This window comes from Phasianus colchicus, chromosome 11 (genome assembly GCF_987193195.1).
Source record: "Phasianus colchicus chromosome 11, bPhaCol1.hap1.1, whole genome shotgun sequence".
Lineage (NCBI taxonomy): Eukaryota > Metazoa > Chordata > Aves > Galliformes > Phasianidae > Phasianus > Phasianus colchicus.
In genome coordinates this window covers 5,438,721-5,462,167 of record NC_143446.1, presented here as the reverse complement: position 1 = coordinate 5,462,167, position 23,447 = coordinate 5,438,721, and the positions used below count along the sequence as shown (strand labels likewise).

At 37.7% G+C, this 23,447-nt stretch overlaps 1 protein-coding gene across 1 annotated transcript in view; it reads left to right on the top strand.

Moving 5' to 3' along the window:
* The window catches only part of VGLL4 (vestigial like family member 4), an 80,280-nt gene that overhangs the window by 6,888 nt on the left and 49,945 nt on the right, over positions 1-23,447 (top strand). The gene's annotated exons all lie outside the window — the stretch shown is intronic.

Genomic DNA, 23,447 nt, shown 5'->3' with positions numbered 1-23,447 from the left:
CTCAAATGCAAAAACAGTATAATGCATGCAATGTATGCAAAACAGTAATTCCTATCACTTTAAAAATGTGCTTAGCCATCTATAGAAGGGTGCCCAACTTTTCCTAATTACTTTTGCATTGTTAGTAGATAAAGAAATTGTAGTGGAGCTGCTGTCCAACTAAGGAGGATTTGAGAACTCACACTCCTCAATGTTTTCAGCTAGGTCTATTCTCTTGTAAGAACACGTAACTGGGTGTGCATGGATGGATGGGCAAAGATTCCAGCTCATAAAAACTAGGAGATAAACTGTTAGAATTAGTAATGAACATTTCATTTTCCTTTCAGTGCTAGTAAATGGTGAGCTCAGGATGCTAGCTTGGTAAATGTCAGTTGCAGCAATGGAGTAACGTGTTGCCAATCGTATGGGTAGCATTTTCACTTCTCTTAGCATTCACATTAAATGTCTGAGGTGTGCTAGCCAATGTCAGCAGAATGTTTTCACTTATGGCAAATTGCAGCTGTACTTTTTAGTATGGTGTGTGAGTAATAACTTTGTTTTTCAGTTTTTTTTCTGAGTAGTGTATGTTTCTTGGCTATCAACCTGCATTGATACTAACTAGAAAAATGCCTTTCTGGCTTTTAAATTGCTTTTGTGTGCAGCTTCTGTGCATCATCACCTCTTAAGATGAATTCCACTGTTCTTTTTAATCTTTGCTCTTTGATTCTGTGTACTTTTTTTTTTTTTTGACAAGTGAAAGCTTTGAATGTTTTATAAAAGAATTCATTTACTACTGCTGCTAATCAGCTTATTGAAGTACTTGCAGAAGTAAACAAACGCTGCGTGTTTGAAGATGAAGTTCCATCACGTTTGTCCATTCAATATTCAAGATAACAGTAGCTCACTATTGAAGAAATTTGAGCAGTGGTGGTTTTATACTCTCATGAGCTCTTTTCTATTATTGTCTCTAGGTTTTATAGTGAGTATTGCTGTTGTTGTTCTTTCATGTTCACTTCTCTGCTAGATAAGGACTGAATTTGTATTGATCCTACTGCAGTGGGATGATTTAGTTTAATGCTACAGCTGTTGACTGTTAGGAGTAAAATGAACAGCAGTGAAAGACCTCAAGAAAATTTCTCTGTGATTTTGGCTTGGGAAATTTCTCTTGTAAGCTAACTTGCAAACTTGCAGGGAGGACAAAAGCTTGGCCTGTTTTCCTTTGACTACTTATTTTTACTACATAAAATTGGAGGCACTACTTTTGGAGTAGTCCTCGCATATTTTTGGTATGCATTCTCAATTTTCTTAAGTTTGAGATGCATTTTTTTGTTGTTGTTGCCTACAGCCGAAGTTCTCTAGTTTGAATTTGATTTTGAGTTCCATGGGGTAGGAATGTTGGGCTGTGTTCAGAGAATCCAGAGGAAGTCTGATTCAGTGCAACTTGCATGTGAGGAAGCTGGTGTGTGTCTGGTTCTAATTTACATTCCTTTAGTTTTACTACTTCGACTTAATTAGATTTATACCACTCTGCAACTTCTGCCTTAGATCGTTCTGAGTTTGTCCCGTTGCTGTGCACACTGCACTGTGCACCAATCATGCTATTGTGTAAAAGGCTGCTAGAAGGAAGAAATGATAGCCCAGGCCAGTTGCTGAACTTTGTTTGTTTGTTTGTTGAGCTGTGGAAATTGTACCAGCAAGTGTTGCTCACTTTGTGATGCAGAATGGATAGTAAGAGGCTGAAGTTAGTCTTTGGCCTGAATTGGGCAGACATCCTTGAGCTTTCCAGTGAAGTGCCTGGCATTCCCCCCCTGCAGTTTTAGCACTGGTTCTTCTCTATGTCTGTATATCCCATATTGAATTCTACGTAGTTGCCAATATCACAGTCACAATGCAGGCTAATAAAGACATTAGTGTCTTACCCAGAGTCTTTTATTTTTGTGCTGGAACAGAAGTTTGTCTAAAGGACAATTCCTGATGTCCTTTACACATTTCGTGCTTGAAATTTTTTTATTTTTTGAATGGAGACAAAAGAACTGAAGCAATGTGCTTTCCTGACATGAGGATGCTCTGAAGAGATGAGTGCTTAGGTTCCAATGGATCAGTAAATCTTCTCGTGAATGTGCTTATGGTCATCTAAGGTAAATAATAAGATTTACAAAGAGCTAATTTGTCAGTTGAAGACTTGTCACCAATCACTGAACTGCCAGTGCAGAAAGGAAAGGATGTTGTAAGTCGGTGCTGTTTATGAGCAGCTGTTCCAGGGGAGGTAATGTGTGACTCTTCATCTGTAAGTGGCATTTGTAAGGTGTTGCTGCTTGGTGCTTTCCCCCCCTCCCCAAGCTTTGTTCAGTGGGCTTTATATGAAGTGAGCATCTGTAAGGCCTGTGTGTGCATGGTGTCTTTTTAATGTTACTAGAGCTAGAAACCTGACTGAATGTTGGTTACGGTAGAGATGCAAAAGTCAAGTTTACTATGAGATTTTTGATGCTGCTCTTCTGTTCTTCTTTCCCTAAAACACCCTTACTGGAGTTGTATTGATCTTTATATTTTTAGTATTTACGGTGGCTAATTTGAGAAGACCAATTTCTGATGGTAATATCTTAGAAACTCATTACTGGAAATGCAGTTTTCCCTCCCATAACAGTGCAGATGTTCAAACATTGTGAAGTGTTATTTTGTATTTATCTTGTGTAAAAATAAGGATTTTGAGAATTGGTCTTTCAACTATAAACAGTGATGTGAAAGCATAATGTTGTTATTGAGAAAAAATATTGAGGGAAGGAGCTTGCACACACAGAATGCATTGCCAACACTGAGTATTTGTCCTGTAACATGTTGTTTATACCTCTTTCCAATGAGCCATTCCAGTTCATGAACATGGGAATGGAGGAGAGAAAAAACATGCTGTTTCTTACCCTCTCAGGATAACATAATGAAAAGTCTGGTTTTGGAAACAGAAGACAATATACTTCCACAAGGAAATGAAAGATTTGGAAACAGCTCATAAATGGCACAAGAATGTTCAGGGTAATAGCTTTGCATTCAAGTACATTGTACTGATTCCATAACAACTGAGTCTTCATTTACATTTTTGAACACTGCAATAGGGGACTACGTTTAAAAGAAGGATGATCTTTGATCAAGCTGTTCTTCTTGAACATGTGGAGGAGTTGCATGTGATATCCTTTTTCTACATGTAAGCCTGGAATTGCTATTCTGCACTTCTTGCCCGTGATGACTATTATTCTTTGGCAGTAGTTCCTTTTATGTGGCTTAGTTTAATCAATTTCAAATAATTAAGCTAGACTGTGTAGTTGGTATGTCTAATACAGAAAAATTATTGTGCTTTAAAATTCCAGCCCTAATCTATTTTGCAATGAAGAGATGGATAATTTTTATGAATTAAAAACTGCTCTTATGGTCAGAGCTTATCTGCTGTGTTTAGCAAAACAGAAACTTAAGCTTTCCAGAGGAAAATCTGATTCCTAAGCAGTAATATTTATGTTTGTAATCCCTCAGCAGCTATTGAAGGTGTTAAAACTGGCTTTGTCAGTTAGTCATTTATTTAATCAATGATGGGGAAAGAAGGAGTCCTGTTAGTTTTGGAGTAGAATTTGTGGCATAACTCATCTGTTAGTACTGAAAGGAAGAGAAGTATGGAAGTGTGATGTTTCTGTTTGGTAGCAGTGTGATGGAAAAACATATGTGGTTCAATCGTTGAAATGCAGCCTGAGTCATCTCTTGGTGCTGCATGAATACCAAAAGCCTTAAATAAGAAAATGCTGTGAGTAATGACGTGTAGTATTATGCGTTGAGATTTATGAACCATATAGACTAGGAAAATATTAATATTTCTGTGTTTTTAAGTATCAGTTCATCTTTTTTTCTTTTTTCTTTTTTTCCCTCCCATAAAATACTCCAATGGCTGAATTCCTGACCTTCTGCTCTTTGTTTTCCAAAAACACTTTATAGCTGACCTTAATACGTTCAGAGAGGAGCTTTTTGTGAAATGATATCAGGGCCATCTCCTCATTCTTAGGATTTTCTTGAAATTAGGAGCGTTAAAAGGGAAAACTTATTCCTTGATGTGCTTCCCTCCCACCCCCATACTCTTATCTCCACAGACCTTCACCCTTTATTCTCCCTCAAAGTTTATTGTAGCAAGGAAATAAAGAATGAGTAGCGCTATGTTTTCAACTTGTTAAATAGGCTGGAAAATGGGGCTGTTGTCTGCCTGGCGCCTAGATGTGTTTTAACAGCAGCAGAACACCATTAGCATACTCAGTGGAGTGATGGTAATGCCTTCAGGAACAAAGTGTCTAAATATGTATTTTGAAAATTAATTTTAAAACGTTTTGAAGACGTTATCTGGGTACAGTTGATAACCGTGCTGTAGCATCCTTCAGCATAGCAGATGTTTTCTGAGCCAGTGTGGCTTGGGCACAAACCAGCTGCTCCGAGTTCCGAGCCGTGTCAGCCAGACAATAAGTCTTTTCTTTCTGAATCCCTTCTACCTAATTGGTGATACAGTGTTTGCAGTGATTGGTGGCATTACCTCCAAGGAAATTATGTTTGCTGAAACACTATCTCTTTAAATGTTGTTTGGCACAGAGAGGGAAAAGAATCTTCTTACTAGAATGGAATTTGTCATCAGATACCAACCACTGCTCTGAAAACTGCAGCTGAGTGAATACCATATTGTTAAGCATGATAGCACATACGCAAGCATGTGGAACTTGTCAATGCACATGCTTCTAAATGGCTGTAGTCTCTGAAACAGGATATCTGGGACTTTGTGCTCGGTTTGGTCTATTCTACAGAACTAAATATTTGTTATTGTCTGAGCTTGGGGAAAAATATGGGGAAAATTATTCAGTCGTTGTGGGATTGTTCAGTTTTTTATGCTGGGTGATTGGGAATGGGGGATTTTTTACAGCTAGGCAGAATATACTAGCTTGTGAAAAAACATGGCCATTTTTATGTAGTGGATTGTTTTATTTCATTAAAAAACTAACCAAGTTCTTCCTCAGCTAGGAGTGCTGCAGGCTGACTCGTGAAATGCAGGCTGCTTTCCCAGGATCTTCTTTCCACATCTGTAAGAACACAGAGAATCAGGGCGTGCTTGGACACATGCTGTGTCACACATGAAAAGCTAGTGCATTCTCATTTAGGGCAGAATTAGAGAGAAAATGCTTTGGATTTGGGCCATTTTCTGCTGTCTGTCCTTTCTCTTACTTGATCGTGTTTGTACTTATTGCAGCCTCTTATCCTTGAGTCTGAAAAGGTACGAAGTAGGGAGGCTTTACAACTCCCTGGCTGGCTCTTGCCAATAGGCATGCTGTCCTCCCGTTGCTCAGGTTCTATCCACCAGATGCCATCCGTTCTGGAGTGACTGTTACTCATTTTCCAGATGGCAGAGCAGGACTTTTTGGGAACGAGAATGTCTTTGGTGCAGTGTAACAGTTCTTCATTTTGTTTACGCAAGCAGGCAAATAAGGAAGTACGTTTTGCTGGAAGCAAATTCAAAGCCTGTGTTTAAGAAAGGAGGATTCAGAAAGCACTGTGTTCATTTTTGATTTAACGACCTTGTGCTGAATCAAAGGCTGACTTTATTTAAACACGTTGGTTTCGTACAAAATGTTACCTTAGTGAAGTTAATTTCTTTACGAGGACTGTGGGGTTAAAATTGAGGTCGCTGACTCCTTTTTCTGTTCTGCAGTCTTCTGTGAAATGATTGTAATGTGTTTGGTGTCCTGTTGTAAACAGATATAGATCTAGGTTCTTAATGAGCATATGTTTGGTATTTTCTCTTCCCTTGCTGATAACCTGGACTTTATTTATGATTTGCCATTGAGATTCTGACTTGAAAGATGAGGGATCTGGACATGGGTTTTCCCAATCCCGTATGAGTGTCGTAGTTGATGGCTAATGAAATAAAAGGAGAATAGAGCCAGTTACCTGCTGGCGTATTTTACAAACTCATTTCTTTTCTTGTGATTAAAAAACAAAAAACAATATTTTGCTTCAGGCTATAGAGAATGTATTTCTTCCCAAGAAGCAAACTCCCAAATGATTTACTTATAAATGTCCCTCTTTTGCTGTCGAACCAAAAATGAACTTGCTTGTATAATTCTTATGGCAAATCTTTAATGTAGTTACAAACAACGCTACTACAGAAATGTCTGTCATCCATGAGCCTGAAAGGAGAAATGATTGGTACTTAGCAAGTTGGGAAGTGATTTATTACCCATTGTTGTTGTTTTTGTTTTTACTTCTGCTCCAATTTTAAACTTAATGATTCATTAATTAAAATCTGTCTCAAAAAAAAATCCTTAACTGTATTACGAAGCATTCTTGTCCATCTGCTCCAACAATATCTGATGATAATACCTTGATAATGCAGGAATTAAATTTGTTTTGCATGTATTTATTGTTTTGTATGAGAAATTCCAAAGAGTAGCTGGACAGAAAGGCTTTTGTGTGTTCTTGTGTTCTCATTTTAAAATTGATTCCTTTTATCCCATGTAGCAGGCTTAATTTTCCTGTGACTGTGGCCGTAGTGACGGCTTTTATTTTCTGGGTTATGCTTTTATTTTCTGGGTTATGCCTCTTTTGTCTGTTTGGTTCATGTGGGAACGTCTGTGTATTACAGCTATAACTTTACTATGATAAATCTCTGGCCTTTATTTGTGTTCTTTAGAACCAGGGTATATCTGGCTCATAGCAGCAAAAGAGCAACAGTTCATCTATGGCTCCATCTGTCTCCTCTCCTATATATATATGTATTTTTAAACCCTAATGTCCCTCATGCTGAATTTACCTCCTAATTATGATATAAATGGAACCTCTTTCAGTAGTTGTTGCCCTTAGAATTATCTTGTCGGTAGACAGTGTCATTCCAATAGTGGTCTACATTTCAAATACGTTAAAATTCAGCAGTGTTGGCCTTCTGATTGGAATCCAGGGGCTCACTGTGCGAGGGCCTCAGTCTTTGAGTCAATTTCAGAACACGTTTTGCAAAATGCTGGCACAACACGGATTGTTTCGTTATGCCAGATTTGCCTAACAACTATTCTTATATACCAAAATTGTGAGCTCTGTTATTAGAAGTATAGTTGAATAGTTAAATAGTTTTAAAATTGTTGTATTAACATCTATAGTAGTCCTTAAGAAAGTTGTTTGAATTGATGAAATAAGGAAAAAAAAAGCTTAAGAATGTCAATTATTTCATGGTTTGAATATGGAAGAAAGTAATGGATGTTTTGCTTTTTCAGTATAAAGAAAAAAGCAATTTACAAATTTTTAATCTATCCTTTTAATAAAAATCTCCTTTTTTTCTTTTTAAAGTAGGCAGATATCTAATCTTGATTGAAACCTCTGACCTATCTGCTGCTTCCTGGCTACGGTACTTGGTAGACTTCATCCAATGTAACAGCAATAACTGCTTACATTAATGTCTCCTCAGCTGCCTTAATCCTTTGGGCTGAGCTTCTCATGACTCTCAACAGATGTTTTGCCTTTAAAGGTCAGTTTAACTTTCTGAACAGACTGGCTCCTTGCTTCCCAGAGCATGCCAGCATAGTTAAGAATTGGAATGTAGTTTGACATCAGGAATGAAATTTCATGAATTTCTTTTTAACTTCTTTAGTTACTCACCCAAATGTCACATGATAACCCCTTTTGTAACAACTACTGAGTGTATTTCAAAAGGAAGATAGTGTCAGAAGTAGTCTTCTGTGATTGATTAGAATGAATGATTAGAACAAGTTGTTACATAGTTTGAAGGCAGAATCTTTCAGGTTGAAAGTAGTGTATTTTCATGATGTTTACTTGTATTACACCAGTATATCAAAGCATGTGCTGGGTATTGAGAAGTATGTATAATTAAATTCCCATCTAAAATGTTTGCTGTGCTTCTTCATGTATGATACTAAAAAAAAAAAAAAAAAATGAAACCCCAAAACAACAACAACAAAAAACACACGTGGAAGACCAGATAATTAATGGTATCTTCTTGAAAGTGGAAGTGGCAAGGAGTTGGCCACAGAAGATCAGAGAAAGGAATGAAGTTAAAGTAAGCTATAAGCGCTCAGCAGGGAGAGCATGTAATAAACTGTTAGCTTTTAAAATTGTATCCTAATATATTTTTAGGGAGAGTCATAATTTGCTTCCCTGTTGGAATAAGAGATGTTTTACTATATGAGAGCTGTACATCCTGTGACCAGCAGAAATCTGCAGCAGGTACTGAAAGGAGGTTGTTTCTCAGCCATGGACAGTTACTTGTTGGCTCGCACCCGAAGCATGTCAGTTCAGCCTGCCTCACTGTGATGGAATGTAATATGGGTGTTGAATCTGTGTTGGGATTCCTAAAAGTATTTTGTGACCTTATTTCATAGATTGGCCGTGGATTATGGGAAAGAGCATGCAGCAGATTTACATATGTGAATTATTACTGTGCTTATTATGGTGCTCAGTAACATAACTTCTTACTCTGTGATGTAACTCACAACATCATTTGGCATACATGCACATGTTTTGTCAATCTGCTGTATGAAAATTCTGTTATTTTACCACTACTAATAAAATTGTTTTTATTAATAATCATGCACAATATTGGGTTCTCAGCCAGCAGCTTTGCTGAAAGGTTCCAAGAATTTTCCTGCATTTGGGAGAGGGAAAACTTTCTTGCACTTAATTCTCCCTTAAAATCTTAACATCTCGATTTCTGTAGGTAGAGGAGCACCAAACAAATTAATGTATCCACTTGATAACCACAATGCCATGTTAAAGTGATAGCTTGGATCTTATTTGGTTGTCTTTACTCTTACATGCCTTCAGTGTAAATTTACTTACCCAGCCTTATTTTTTTACTGGTGATCTGTTTATTTTTACACGCATCTGGATCTTTTGATAATTTGTTTTAATGTTCTTTTTCCTTCTGAAAATACAGTGTTAGTGATAGTATGTGCTGTTCCACTGACCTTAATGCAGAAACATTAATGCTGCTGTCTGTTTTTAGTCATACCATGATGTTAATGGTAGTGAGAGATTGTGGCAGTAGAAAAATGTAGGTTTTCACTGCTGCTTTTGGCTGTTCACTCCTAGCAATGTGACGGTGTTCAAATGTGTGCACTTATGTTCTCCTTAACTATTTCTTTCAGCTGTGAACAACAGCAGTGTACTTTTGTTTCTGATAGCACTCAGGCGTCTCTAAGTAACTTTCCAAACAGGATAGGTGCATGAGATGCATGGGTCCAGCATGGGATGAACATTGCAAGCCAGAATTAACTTTTAAGGAGTGTCAGAGGTGAACTTCTGGTAGAGAAGAGTAATGATGACTCGGGTGGTCGCTAGCAGGATTTAACATTTGTGGGACCTTGCTGTGCTAGTTTTTGGTGGTTATGAGAAGCCAGAAAGTGATGTGCCAGCAGGATATGAGGTGGTAGACATTGGGCTGCAGTGATGAACCTCTCTGCAATAACTGTAAGTGTAGAGGTAGAACCATATGCACTCATGTGAGATCATGTTTTCCAGCGCTGCTGGTAAGATTTCAAATTTTCTTCTTCAGACCTTCCCTTATAATTTTTCTAACCATTATTTTATGAGAAGAAGTGGCAGACATAGGAGCTTTAGAATGGCTGTATGTTAATCTTTTTCTTATTTTTCTTCTTCCTTAAATTTGTTATATTGTGATCTTGACCTTTCGAAATTTAATTGGTTTTCTCTACGTACTCTGTACTTATATTTCTAGGAGAAGAATTTTGCTTTGAGCTGTTTTATGTCTTGCTTTTTTTTTTTTAAGCTGGTGCTTAAAAGCAAACATATGAAAGAAAATAGTTACACACACGCATTCATTTAAAACAAAGAAAAGATAAAACAGCAGAAAAGGCTTCTTGTTTATGACCCACAAACAGCTTTTACAGAGTACCTGTCTGTGTATAAATGAGACAGTCAGCTGTGCACGTGCATTCAGACTGAGACTGTGAAAAATTAATAGTTGAAACCTCGTATTTAGGGCCAACTGGCAGCTGTTTTAAAATTAGAATTGTTGCAAATACAGAAGAATGAATCAATATTGATAAATGGCTTGTCACAGTTTAAGTCCTGAAAGGATGGATGGATGGATGGATGGATGGATGGATGGATGGATGGAGATATATATATGTATATAAAATCACCAAAAGATACCTCAGGATCACAAGCTGCTGATAACCCTGTGTCCTGGCAGCTGCAGAAGGCAGCCACGTATTAAAGGTTGCACGCATTTGGGTAATTTTTGCATAATTCTCCACATGAGGTTTGCACATGTGAGAGCTGCGTTCATTCCTAATCCATACAGTTGTTTTATGCCCTCCAGAACATGCAAATGAGAGCTGGTGTTTGTGATAAGTGTGTCTCTCTGAGGCTCTCTGAAGTCTTTCTTTGGATTTGCTTTTTACCTGCCATTGTGGAGGCAGTATTGTTCTGGAGTTCTTTGGTTTGTGCACAAGGGCAAGAGATTGCAGGCTGAAAATGAACGTGCGACTCATTGTTGGAATTGAGTTCATGGGCTGACTATTTAATTAAATGGTCGTTGTGAACTGGTGTCCTCATGCTTTTGGTGTTAATGTGAGGAAATGCACTTAATATCGTTTGTAAAATAGCAGATTATTTTAGTTCTGAGAAATTGCACTGAAATTATTTGTACTAATGCAGTGAAATATTTTAAATATTAGATGCTTTTAGCCAGTAATTAAGTAATATGCCATTCTTGTGGTTTTATTTTTGTTTGTTTGTCTTTGTTTTGTTTAAGTGTGAGTTTCTTCAGCCTTTTGCTGAAATAGCAAGAAATAATTTGAAGATACCTTGTTTCAGTATATGCCCAGAAAAGTGGAACAAAGAGGTTTGGGCCATCAGCTTTAATTGAAAGGTACCTGGCTGCAATATGAGATTTGCTCTTTTGAAGGTGTATTGCTAACAGTGAGAGATGTGGTGAGAACTGTAGTAAAATAGGGGTGGAGAAATGAGGAGATGGGTTGCCCTGCATTAGTACACGTTTAGCACAATTTCTTTGCAGTGGTGTGAATTTTCGAGGGGCTGTTTTAGCCTTTGCCTTCCTACTTCTCAGTAGAATGCTTCTTTCTCACTGTGAGGTCCAGTTCCTGCTGAGCCCAGAAATCTGCCCTCAGGAGCTGAGTGCCTGAGGGTGAGGCTCAGTAGATGAGCTGAGTCTTACCTTTGGAAGGAGGTGAACGGGTCGTGCCTCCCTGCTTCCCCAGTTTTGTGATGCTCTGCCTTGCACCTGTGCCAGTCAGGCTCTTTTTCCCATGTGGGTCAGAGATGTTTGCCTGTCACTGACTGGCAGGCACACTACTGAGGAGCCTTCTGTAATTCAGTCTCTGAAGTGGGAGGCATCCCTGCCTATAGCAGGGGGTTGGAACCAGATGATGATCTTAAAGGTCCCTTCTGACTTGAACCATTCTGTGAAATCAAATCACTGTTTCTGTGCAGCGTGTCATTTTCTGATGACTCCTTTCCACTGTGCACATTGGGTATGGTAGAGCAGAATTCTCCACAACTGCAAAGGAATCAGAATTTATTTAAACTGTCAGATGCTGGTTTCGTAGCCCTTTACAGTTTGTTTGTCCTGTTGTATCAGCTTGGAAACTAACACGAAGGCCAACCTTAGTGGAACTGTTACAAACCTTTATGATGACCAAACAGTATCAGCTCAGAGTTTATTCTTACAATTAACACACACTGCATCAATATACAACCATTCAGATTGATTCAAGTAGAGTTTACTGCAGCTCAACCAAATAAGTTAAAGAACAGGCTTTTTAATTGGAATGTGTGTATTGGTGGGAACATGTCAGTGCATGAAAGCAAGAACTTGATGTTTCTATTAATTTTGCATGTGGTTGTTTCACTTGGGAGATCCCACTGTCATCTACTGACGCTCTGCAATTCCAGCTGTTTATCTGGAATCACTGTCTTGCTGAGTTTATGGTAAATGATATTATTCAACGTTTTGCCATGACATCCAAAGGTGCAGATTTTATTTTGATTGTTATGCAGTACAGTTCACTGAATTGTGTCATTCTTTTTTGATAGTCATTTTTTATTCTAAATGTAACAAATTATCTAATATGCAATAATCTCTAATAGTCCCCAGATACCATTCTTTTTATTTAATCCCAAGCCAACTGCTGTGCTGGCTGGTGTGGCTGATTGGTTTCCTTAGGATTGTCTCCTCTGCACTCATTCCTGATAAAAATTCTATCTTCTAGCAGGCAAAGAAAACTTTAATCGAGTAGGCTTTAAATCCAAGATGGTTATCCTGTCTAGTAGTATTACAAGTTGTGTAATACTGACACTCAGATGTAATGTGATGGCTTTCTCTGGTGTTAGTCCAACTGGAGAGAAATTTCACTCAGCATAAATAGTTCAGTAGCTTCTGAAGTCATAGAAGCTTTCAGTTTTCAGTAAGTGTGTAGAAAATGGTAAAAGAAAGTGGTGTGTAAAAGGAAACTGTCACGACCTATCAGTAAATAATGAATGAGATTAGTGACTGCAGTGCAAGTTGAGTAATTACTAGTCTGTAAAAATTGTGCTAAACTTACGAAATTCGTGTTTCATGTGTATGTTTTGTGTTCAGAGAAAAACAAGTGAGTATAAAGAAGATAGATGGCTCTTCTGAGATCAGTTTTCTTAGTAGCATAGGATGCAATAGAAATAAAAGTCACAGAGCCTTTTTGGACAGGGAATAATGTGCGTGTTGTTTTATGCAAGCAGCTCAGTTGCTCTGCTGTGATGTTTATGATGTTCATTTCATTATTGTATATCTGTTCCAATCTAACAAAATATTAAGACCTATTTGCTTTAGAGTTGGGAAGGATTATTCATGTAAGGAAATTCACAGGCACAGCTTCAGCACCTGTTTACATTCTTCAGGCCACCCCAGCAAGGTATTTTCCCTAAGGAAATGATGGTACACATGGAGAGCTGTGTTGGCATGGATATGTGATATAATTCTGATGGTATGTTTTCCTTTGGAGCTGAACTCTGCTGATAAGTTTCGGGAAGTGCATTTTGATCATCTGTACTGCAGATTTTTTTTCTACCAAGACTGTGATATTTCCAATACTTGTTTCCATGAACAGTATTATGAAATTCTATTCTATGTAATTTATGTGAATATGAAGTCCTTATTTTGAGTAGCTTTTGTGTATTTGGGGGAGTCAGTCGTATTCTAATTTAAATGCAGAGAAGCTCTGAGAGGAAGTCTTTCTCAGACCAAAGCTGAACTGTGTTTTCTTAGTTGAAGTTAAGAATTAGATTGTGCTCACCTGGATGCGTAAAAGTTTGCAAGAAGAATCTAAGTGTGTCAGATGATGTGCAATTCAGCCAGTTACCCAAGGGCTGTCCACAGCAACGTTACAGTTAATGCAATGCTAGGCTTGCAAATTAGGATTTACAGGCAAGAGTTAGCTGCCTTTGCTCCCTTCTATGAAAGCAGCTGACTGCAGAGGGTAAATGCATGCTGCACGTGCTTGTGAGAATACCAGCTCTTCTCTCTCATGGTCCCTGAAAGACTCTGAAATCCAAGCATTCTTTCTGTGAATGGCTACCACTTTGCAGTTTCTTTTTAGATGTTTTGTTCTGCCTTGATCTGAAAAAATAGGAAGACAGAACCATATTTATTTGTCTTTTTCTTAACGACTGAATTAACTAACGAGAAGGCATTCCCTCCTTAGAGCAGGAATGTTGATAGAATTTATATCCTGCATCATCCACAACTAAAGTTTTTGGAGAAGGTGGTATGCAGGATGAACGCAGTTCAGAAGAAGGAAAAGGAGGTGGGTATTCTGCAAGAAATGTATAGGGCCAGGATTCTTTTAATCAAGATTCTCTGCTGGCTGTCTCTCCTGTGACTTTTCATATACATTGTCAGTAAATTAGCAGGTCAGACAGGTTCTGCCTGAAAAGAATACACAGACCAAGAATTCTTTTATTTTTAATTACTGGAGTGGATGAAAGCAAGGTGTGGTCTTTGGCCCAGCGTAGAGAGTCAGGAATTGACTAGCTTCTGTGCCTCCAGGTAAATCTCATCTTCCTGCCTTGATTTCTCCAGCCGTGATATAGGTGTGATACTTGCCTGAGGAGGAAACTGAATATATTCCTGTTTGCTGGGTTCCTAAGAGACAGAAATTGCTACACACATAAAATTTCTATTTTAGAAAATTAAGCTTTTTTTTTGATAAACATTTTAATAAGAACACTTATCACGTGGCTTCAGATTGGCTGGGTTGAGTTCTTCTCTTTGTGAAAAATAACTTACAATGTCTGTTGCAAGTATTTCCATACGCTACTTTCTTCAGTTTTGTGTTTTGAGGTTCCTAAATATCTAACTTCAGAGAAAGCTCAAGATAGTGAACTTGTCCTGTGACAGAAGATATCTAAAAGATGGAGGGCATTTGATGAATAAGACATGTAAGGAAATAGTTTAAAAACAATGCAGATGAATAAATACTCAAAATTTTTGTTCTCGGAACATTTTAGCACTTTAGGATCGACCTTCAAAAATTTTCAATTGAAAAGTTTTCACTGCTTTCTAGTTTTGAGCTGTTGGGCTCTGAGATGTAATTTACAAGATTATTTGTTTATTCTTTGGAATTAAAAGCTCAAAAGGTAAAAAATAAATTGCGTGCAACTTCTCCAGATACCCTTGGGAGGAATGGGGCTTTAGGAAAAACAGAAGTATTGCAAAACTTTGCAACATTATGGAGTTGCAACATAAAGAACATGGGGGAAAAGGGGCAAGGTCACTGCTAAGTACTAATCTTCCAGGACCAGTCTCTTCTTATTTCATTTACTTTAAGAAGTCTGTGATCACTGTTGGAAATATAAAACATAAATATACATCAGGATTTTGTGGTGTTGACTCCAGCACTGCTGTATCTCTGCCATACTTAATTTTTCTTGAGACATATATTAAATATTTGGAAATGCTTTCTGTTCTGGGCTCTATCCTTCAGTTTCAGTGCCGTGGGTTTAAATAGTTATGCATCCACATATCTTGTGATTTGCATTTCATGTGACTGCAAGTGTGAACAAGAGTGTGTGATATCACCTTAGAGGAGAACGGTTTAACTGCTTTCTCCAGCTGTAGAGAAGCTCTCTCGCCCTGCCCTAAAGGTTGTTTGGTAAGTGCATGCTGTCAATTAGTCTTGGCAGAGCAACATACAGGCCGATGAAAACGTGTTGGGAGTTGAAGTTTGGGCTGGTTATGCATCTGAGCAGAGGAAAGCTGAACCACAGTTCGTACAGAGATTTTTATTTTGCTTTTTTTCTTTCTAGAAATGATTCCACCCTTTAGATGTATAAATGCACAACCAAAATGACAGGAAGGACTCAGAATACTGGGAAGTGATAACTGTGTTTACTGGTTTTGTTGCGTTTCTCTCTTGTGCATAGCTGTCGTTGTACTTTGTAGGCACAGGCATCACAGCGTTTTATTACCTGCCATGACAAATACAATCTGCCTTACAAGGGATGCAGTGAATTGCTTCCCTAATCCTTTTCCACTATAGCCTGTAGGATTAATTTTGGTGGCAATGTTTGCTTTTGCTTTCTTTGATAAAGGATCATGGCATCATTTAATGGAGGACTTGATTAATGGATATCTAGGTCAGAAATGGAAAAGAAGAATAGAAGGGAATAATTTGACTTTCTTCTTTCATGATGTAAGCAGTTTTAACATAGCATCCTGTTTTTATACCATTGTGTGGCATTGTCTCAAGCATAAGTTTAATTATTCTTGAAATTAGTAAAATATCAACTTCAATAAAGTCTGTGATAAAAAAAAATAATGGACTATTTAAAAGAAAATAGAGGTCATCTATTATCTATAGCTAAGCTGTATATTGCTATTTTTTAAAGTTTTATTTTCATTTTGTAGTTAAATTAAAAGCATCCATGAAAAACAGAGCTGTTTTGCTCAGTTCTGTTTTAATGACAACAATGTTACAAAGAATGATTTACTATTTTTTTTAAGAAATCAGTATGAATCATTATTGCTACACATAAGACTACATAGGTAGCATTGATTATTTTCTTTTTTCTTCTTTTTTTTTTTTTTTGTGACAAGATGCTTCTTAAAATCCTTACTTAATTATATATTAAATTGTATTTTAACAGCCTGGGATGGGATTCTCCCAGGAGGGAGCTGCTGGGCTTGGATGTCTCCAGCTCTGAAGTCTTCAAGTATGAGAGCTGAGGCAGAGAGTGGGGGAAGCAGACTGAGGTGAGGTGTCTGAGAAGGAAGGCGTGGTTTGGAAAACAGGAATGGATTTTGGCAGGAGAATATGGGAATTGGGACTGGTTGGGCAACAGTTTGGGACAAGTAGGTACTGGTAGGAAAGGATTGTTGGGAATGAACATGGGAGTCTGAGACTCAGATAATAGCACTAGCTACAGAAGGAGAGTGAGGTCAGGTACTGGGCCATATGATCAGCTGGAAAGGGGATAAGACAAAAGCATTTTGCCTGAATGGCAGATTTAAGTATTTCAGCCTCGGTGTTAATTCCTGTGGGGTCTGGTGTGGGACAGCGAGGAAAGCACTTGGGGGTCGTTCTGTTTTTCACTTGCCCTATGAGGGAAAACATACACCATCAAACATGGTGTTGGAAAGACCTTTTAAGATAGCAATCAAATTCTGCTTCCATTTTCAGAATGTATGTTACAGCTCACTCTGTATCATAAGCTACTTTTTATATGAGAGCATGGTCTCGTTCAGTGAGAGGAACAATGCCACTGCACGAACTATTTGGTATTTTTTCCTGAATTGCTTGGTGTGGAGCCAAAACTTTATTTTCTACCCACTAATCAAACAAGGCTCAACAGGCAGGATTATTCAATTCCTTGTAGGTTTTTCTATGACACTTACCACTACACAGTCACAAAGCTTCATAAACCTTTAATTAACCTTTACAACACCCCTTTGATATGATTCAATTCAATCATTATTCAGGACCAGAGCCAGCAAATCTTTCTTTACACAAAATGAAGTGAGGTCCTGTGGAAATAAAGAGCCTGTGAGATCATCAACTATGATTATACAGTAAAACTGTAGAAGGTTGGCAAATAGGGGTTACCTCCAAAAATCCTCTTCTTGGCATTTTTAAAATTTGCAGGTGTTTGATTTTCAGTCATTGTAAGACTCTTCAAACAGTTCCCTGTGTTAAAAAATATATAGCAGTATTTATCTTGAAAACCACTTTCTAAGATGTAGAATGGAAAGAACACAACATCTCCAGCTCAGTATTTTTGGCCTCTTTTATTCATTATGTTTAATAACCTTTATGCTACTTCTGTCTCTAAAAACAAAAGCAAGGAAAAACTGCACAGCTAACAATACTGGCAAAACCAGACTTGGCTCTGGTATACATGTATGCATTTCAGTTCCATGTAGCTCATAGTGCAGCTGATAGTCAGGGCTGATTGCACTTGCTGGACTCCTGCTTCCAAACCACTTACCAAGGCTGACATAAACTCAATGATGCTGAATATTAAAGTTCTAAATTAAGAGCCTTTGATTTTGAGGATATAAAGCATACTTTCATGCATGGTTTAGATGTTTTTGTTTGTGCATGTTCTGTCTGTTCATCTCTTGATTTGTCATCGTTTCAACAAATCAGTAATTCAGACCAATGAAATGATTCCTTATTTAATTGTTCTTACCCAGCCTGAGCAATCATTTCCATGTGACTGTTCAATTTCTCTAATTTCTGTTAGCAGCAAGCCTGGACTTTTTGGCAATAATATGGCTTATGTAATTAAGTTTTTGCCTGCCATTTCTCTCCAAAAAAATCTACTTGTATGTAATTGAAAAGGTAGTCTATCTTGAAACTGCATGAACCTTGCTTAAGTGGGATTTTGTCCTGCCTGATAAGAATCACTTCAGGAAAAGACTCGTGTTCTTCTAGATGTACAAAGCCCTTCTGATGGTTTTCTTTATATTATTTAAGGGTAAGTAAATGGCTTTCTTAAGTTGGGAATTATAATATTGGATATCTTAAGATGAGTTGATAAAAAGCTTAGCTTGAAGTTGAACATGAGTAAAAGCTTCTTTACTGAAGAGGGTGGCTGGGCACTGACAGAGGCTCTCCAGGGCAGCAGTCATGGCCCCAAGCATTTGAACAGTGCTCTCAGAAATACGTTCAATTTGGGGTGGTCCTGTGTGAAGCCAGGACTTGACAGTCCTTGTGGATCCCTTCCAACATGAGATATTCTATGATGCTATTATGCTTTCTTTTTCAAATAACTGTAGGAGGTCGTACTTTGTATAGCAAATTAGTTTGCATATTCTTACGTATACTTGCTGTATTTAATGGTATTGTACTAGCAGGATGAGTCTTCTGAAATATGGGCTTACAATTGCTTATTTTAAAGATTAGTAATTCTCTACTGCCTTATTTCACAATGAGATTGGATTGTTTTTGTTTCTAACCATGTTCCCAAATGGAACTTGATATAGTAAGTGTGAGCCATAATTTTATGCTGTGGGTGGAAGGCTAAACTCAAGAGTTAAGTACAGTGTTCTTTCTGTCCTGCCAAAGTCTAGGTTGGTGAAAGGACAGAGTGAAGTAAAATTCCGTGCAGTGGATATCTGGACAATTTAATTCTAGTTCTGTACTATCATATGGTGATTACCTAGCTTTTAATTAATTCAGTCATATTCTTATTTAAATTTTGCTAATATACAGTGTAGCAGCGTCAGCGGTATTAGGATCCTCATTTAGGGTTGTGTGATATAATTAGAAAAAAAGATATAAATGAAGAAAGTGTGTTCTCTGTGAATAACATGCTGGTGTGATATATTTTTAAATGCTGTTGACCTAGAGCTGTTGCTGCCTTTTCTTTTTTCCCCTTGTCACTCAAGGTTCAGTGTATTGCAGATTTTTGATAAACGTGGTTCATGCTTTTATTTTTTAAATCCTAAGATGGTGTACTGACCTTATGTATGTAGGATAAGCAAAGAAGAAAAGGTTTGATTGACCACAGCAGATTACAGGAGTGACCTACACACCAGCAGAATAAGGGGTGAGAGGTGAGGAGAGTGAATTGAATAGCGGCAGTAATAATGGGACTTAACTGTTTGGATTCATGATAACCAAACAAAAATGTATGTTGTGATATTCAGACTATCAGGCAAGAAATGTGCAAGAGCTAGATAGCCTTAGTTGACAGTTTTTCCCTGCTACACTTGGCTCACCTTCTACAGCTGTTTTTTTCTTGATTGAGAACTGGGATCTATTAGGAGAAGATGTTGAGACTGTTAGGGCTCCTTCCCCCTTAGCCATCAGTCCTGTTGCTAAATAATGTCTCTATTACCCTGTCCTCCTGAAGGAGGAGTATGTAGATTATGTTAGGCTCAGGATGACTTTGCCTGTCTCTAGCGCTCTGGGGAGAAGGTGTTGTTTTTCCAGGTTAACAGAAGCAAGTTTTATGTATCTTAAGTCTCTATTGCTGTAGCTGAGAGGACGTGTGGCTCAGAGAAAGGCAGTAAAAAGTCAGGAGGCAGTTGACCAAGACAGAGAGATGAGGCAGTACAAAACTAAAAGCAGGATCTGCTATTTCATTTTTGGGATATCGGTGCCTCATGTATCCTTTGGTGCTGTGTATGGTCTGGCTTGTCACTACATACATGTTTGTTAGCACCCAAAACTAGTGAAGCTTTGCAGCTGTAGCTGCTATAGAGGTGAAAAGTCAGAGTGAATTTTAAGGCCTAATATGGAATATGACACTTGGATTAAGATGATCTGGAGTGTTGAGATGTGAGAGAGGATAGGAGGGCTCTGAGATGATTGCAGAGTTGAGGCTGATGAGACAAGGAGGTACTTAATGCAGGAAGAAAGGGATGGAACTCAGAGCAGTTGGAAAGCATGGCCGGTGAGAGTGTTTGGAAGAGTTGGAAGGGAAGAGAGTTAAGTGAGAAGGGATGTTAAGAAGGGAAACGCTTCAAAAGCTGAGGAGATTTTGGGGACATTTGGGAATATTTGTATTGTTTGGAAAGCACTGAATTTCAGGAATTGAAAGAGTGGTGAATGTGAGTTTTGGGGAAACTGTGTGAATTAGAATCACTGAAACAAAAGCCTTTGTTTGTGAAAGGGGGAAGAGGGTATTTGCAGTTTTAAAGCACTTTTTGAAAGGGAACTGGAGTTAACACAGACTATTAGTTTCAGCTTTGCATCTGCCAATGACACCTTGGTCTGGTGACAGGCAGACACTGACCAGGACCTTCAGTCATGCACAGGGTGACTTCTTTGTGGTAAATCAAATGCTAACATTTGGTTTTAAAATGTGATTTTTAGCACTGCAGGCCCACATTGTTTTTGTACTTTCCCTGTTCTACAGTTGCCTCTTCCATTAAAAATGGTGAGTGACAGCTGGGAGCACAACATGCTGTAAGAAAAGCTAGTGCATTCTCTGCCAACTGTGCAGGGAAATGATAGGAGATGTTTTGTTGGAAAGCTGGAAATAATTAAAGCAATCCTCCTTTTTTTAAAGTGTGAAAACTTTTATTTCCAACCTCTTGTTTCCATTTCTAACTGGTGAGGTGGGAGCACAAAGTAAGAAAAAATATCTTCTTCCATAGAAAAAATGGAGATAGATTTTTCAACAATTTCTGTGTTTATTTTTGAGATTGAAAATGGCCTTTCTGGAAAGGAAAATGTCTTACCTTGTGTACCTGTCAGGCTGGAAGTGGTAGTTCTGATCCATTTGAAAAGGCAGGTCTCAGCTTACTAGCAATGTTAGTGCTTGAAAAGGCTTGAGACTATGAACTTCTGAAACTGAGGAAATATTTTACAACAGGGATGTCTTGACTAATGAAAAGTTTTCCCTTATAGTTATTGGGAGTGTTTTTTCTGTACTTCAGAGCCCTGTAGAGTTGTACTTATGGACAACTAGAACTAGAGGAGTGCATACATATTTTTTAACATTCTCCACATAATACAACATGCATGTATCTGTACGTATATATAATATACATAAACATACTAAATTTTTTTCTTTCTTGTATTATTACTTTGAATAATACAACTATAACATGGATACCTGTATGCAGTAGTTCTTTTTTTACTTTTCTTCTGCTTGATCCAGAGGACATTAGATCCATCAGCGTCTTGAGTAAAGACACTGTTCCCTGGCTAGCTGATTTGTTTTTGTTTAGGATAAGTGTATGTTTTCTTTCTTGTGTTTTTTGGCTGTTTCTTTTTTAAATTTTATTTTATTACGGTAAAATAATTTAAAATAAAATGATTTTTCTAATAGTAGAGAGCAAGACCTTCTAATGGAAAAATACAGTCTTAAAAGTTGAATGAAATTTCTTTTTAACTTAATGAAGCAATAGCTTGAGAGTTATATAATTGGATCCTGTAATAAATGCTTATTAACATTCTCATTCTAGTGTCTAGGATAAGTAATTACTGTAATGTTTAAAAGCCAAAATTAATTTGTTTTGTGACAGAAGTTGTAATTGATTGTACTGCATGGTTCTTAGCACGATAGCATTGGAATTCATTTTTTAAAATCTGACTTATAAGTTTATTACCTGTGTTGCTTATGCTACATTCAGTCTTTGTGCAAACAAGGTCAACTGCATACACTTAAGGAGATTTACATACATTGACATGTAAGTTGAGTTAGGCACTGAGTATATCTGATCTCTCGCCAAGCTAGCAATAAAGGGGAAATCTTTTCAAAGACTGTAGCAATCTTACAGCCCTTTGCTTTATTTCAAACCCTATAATTAGTGGTTTCTGGAAACTGGATTTGCTTCTTCCCAAAGATGCACAGCAATTTTGAAATCTAGCCTTTAAACATGGTCTGGCTCCTAACTTTCCTAAGTAAAAAGTGTTTTAGATGCCCGAGCATTTCACATCAAGCTGACTTAGGACTGGCATTTTTTTTACTGCACTCTTTCCAATTTTCTCCCTCCCCTCTCCATCACTTTATATTTTAACTTCCAGGGCATGGCAAATTTAACACTCATGTGCATCTGGAGATTCTGATGGCGTATGAGATTCTTTGTAGCTCAAGATAAGTTATGTTTCTGATTATCATCAACCCTTCAGAAATTCAAATTAGTATGCAAATAACAGGAAAGATTATCAAGATTTTAATTAGCAACTAACAATTTTCCAACCTAGATAAACAAGATTTATCTGTTATGTATTCTATCTGCATTTTGAAGTGTTTTTAACCCAGCTTAGGAGAATAAAAAACACACCAGTAAATTGTGAGTAGCAAGGTAGTGTGTGGAAATGAGGAATATTTTTTGGTAAATCTGATCTCTGCTGTTCTGTTAGAACAAGTAGTCAAAGAATGAAGTCAAGATAAATCAGGTGCTAGTGAATACATGTAGACCATGGAACCAAAAACCTCATTCATCACCTCCACTGTCCTGCAGTTCTCTACAACTGTAAAATAGATATTTAGTATTAGAACAATCAGCAGAATGTGTACTTTGCATATTGCTACTTACCATTCACTAGAACACTTGTAGAAAAACTACAAGCTTTGGAACAAGCAGACATAATAGAATTTGTGCCGCAGTAAGAGATCAGGTCACAAAGATGTAGCTGGCTGAAGTCCTGGGTCAGTGTGATCCAATTGATGGAAGCAAAGTGGGTTGCTGCCTGAATTGCCAGCTACTTTTTTCTGGACACGAGAGGTACATGCTGAAGCAGCAACTGCTGCCAGTGGCATCATGTACTGCCTCCTGTGCCTGTTTTCTATTTTGATCCTGAGAGCTGGGTGCTGCTAGGAAATAAAGTGAGATTTGCTGCAAATGGTCAATTGGCTGTATTTACCCCCACTTCTTCCACCCTCAAACTTTTGCCTTACTTCACTGTATGGTACAACAGTAAAGTGAGTTTATCCCGGAGTAGGAGATAAATAATGCTTTCTGCAAGCAGCTTTCTTGTCGTCTAGCTCTGAATTTCCTGCGTGTTTCATACGTGTTAGCTCTTTTTATTGTATCTGAGAGTATTCAGAAGCACACGCTGCATCTTGCTTAGAAGAGAATTTTTTTTTTTTTTCCTGTAAAATATATTGTAACTACATTTAAAAATGCTGGTGATAATGGAGCAAGTCTGCAACTGAGTATCAGGAAAAGGACTGGTGTTATTGTTTTCCTTCAGGCACATCGCCACCTAGCAGCTGCTAACTAAAATCTCTTTCAGTTGAAAGGGAAAGGTAGAACCTGTATCTGAAGTACTCTCACTTTACTCTTCCAAACTCTTTCATAAGTTGACATATCAACTAGGTGATAGATCATAAAAGCCTTCCCTACCTCAGTTGCTGTAATATCTATTGTTGTCCATGCAGAAATGGGAGTCAAATGGGGCAATACTGCCTGGTCTTCTACATCAGTTAGTAACTCTTCTATTAAGACTATATTTTTTTCTCTTAGTTGCAAAATT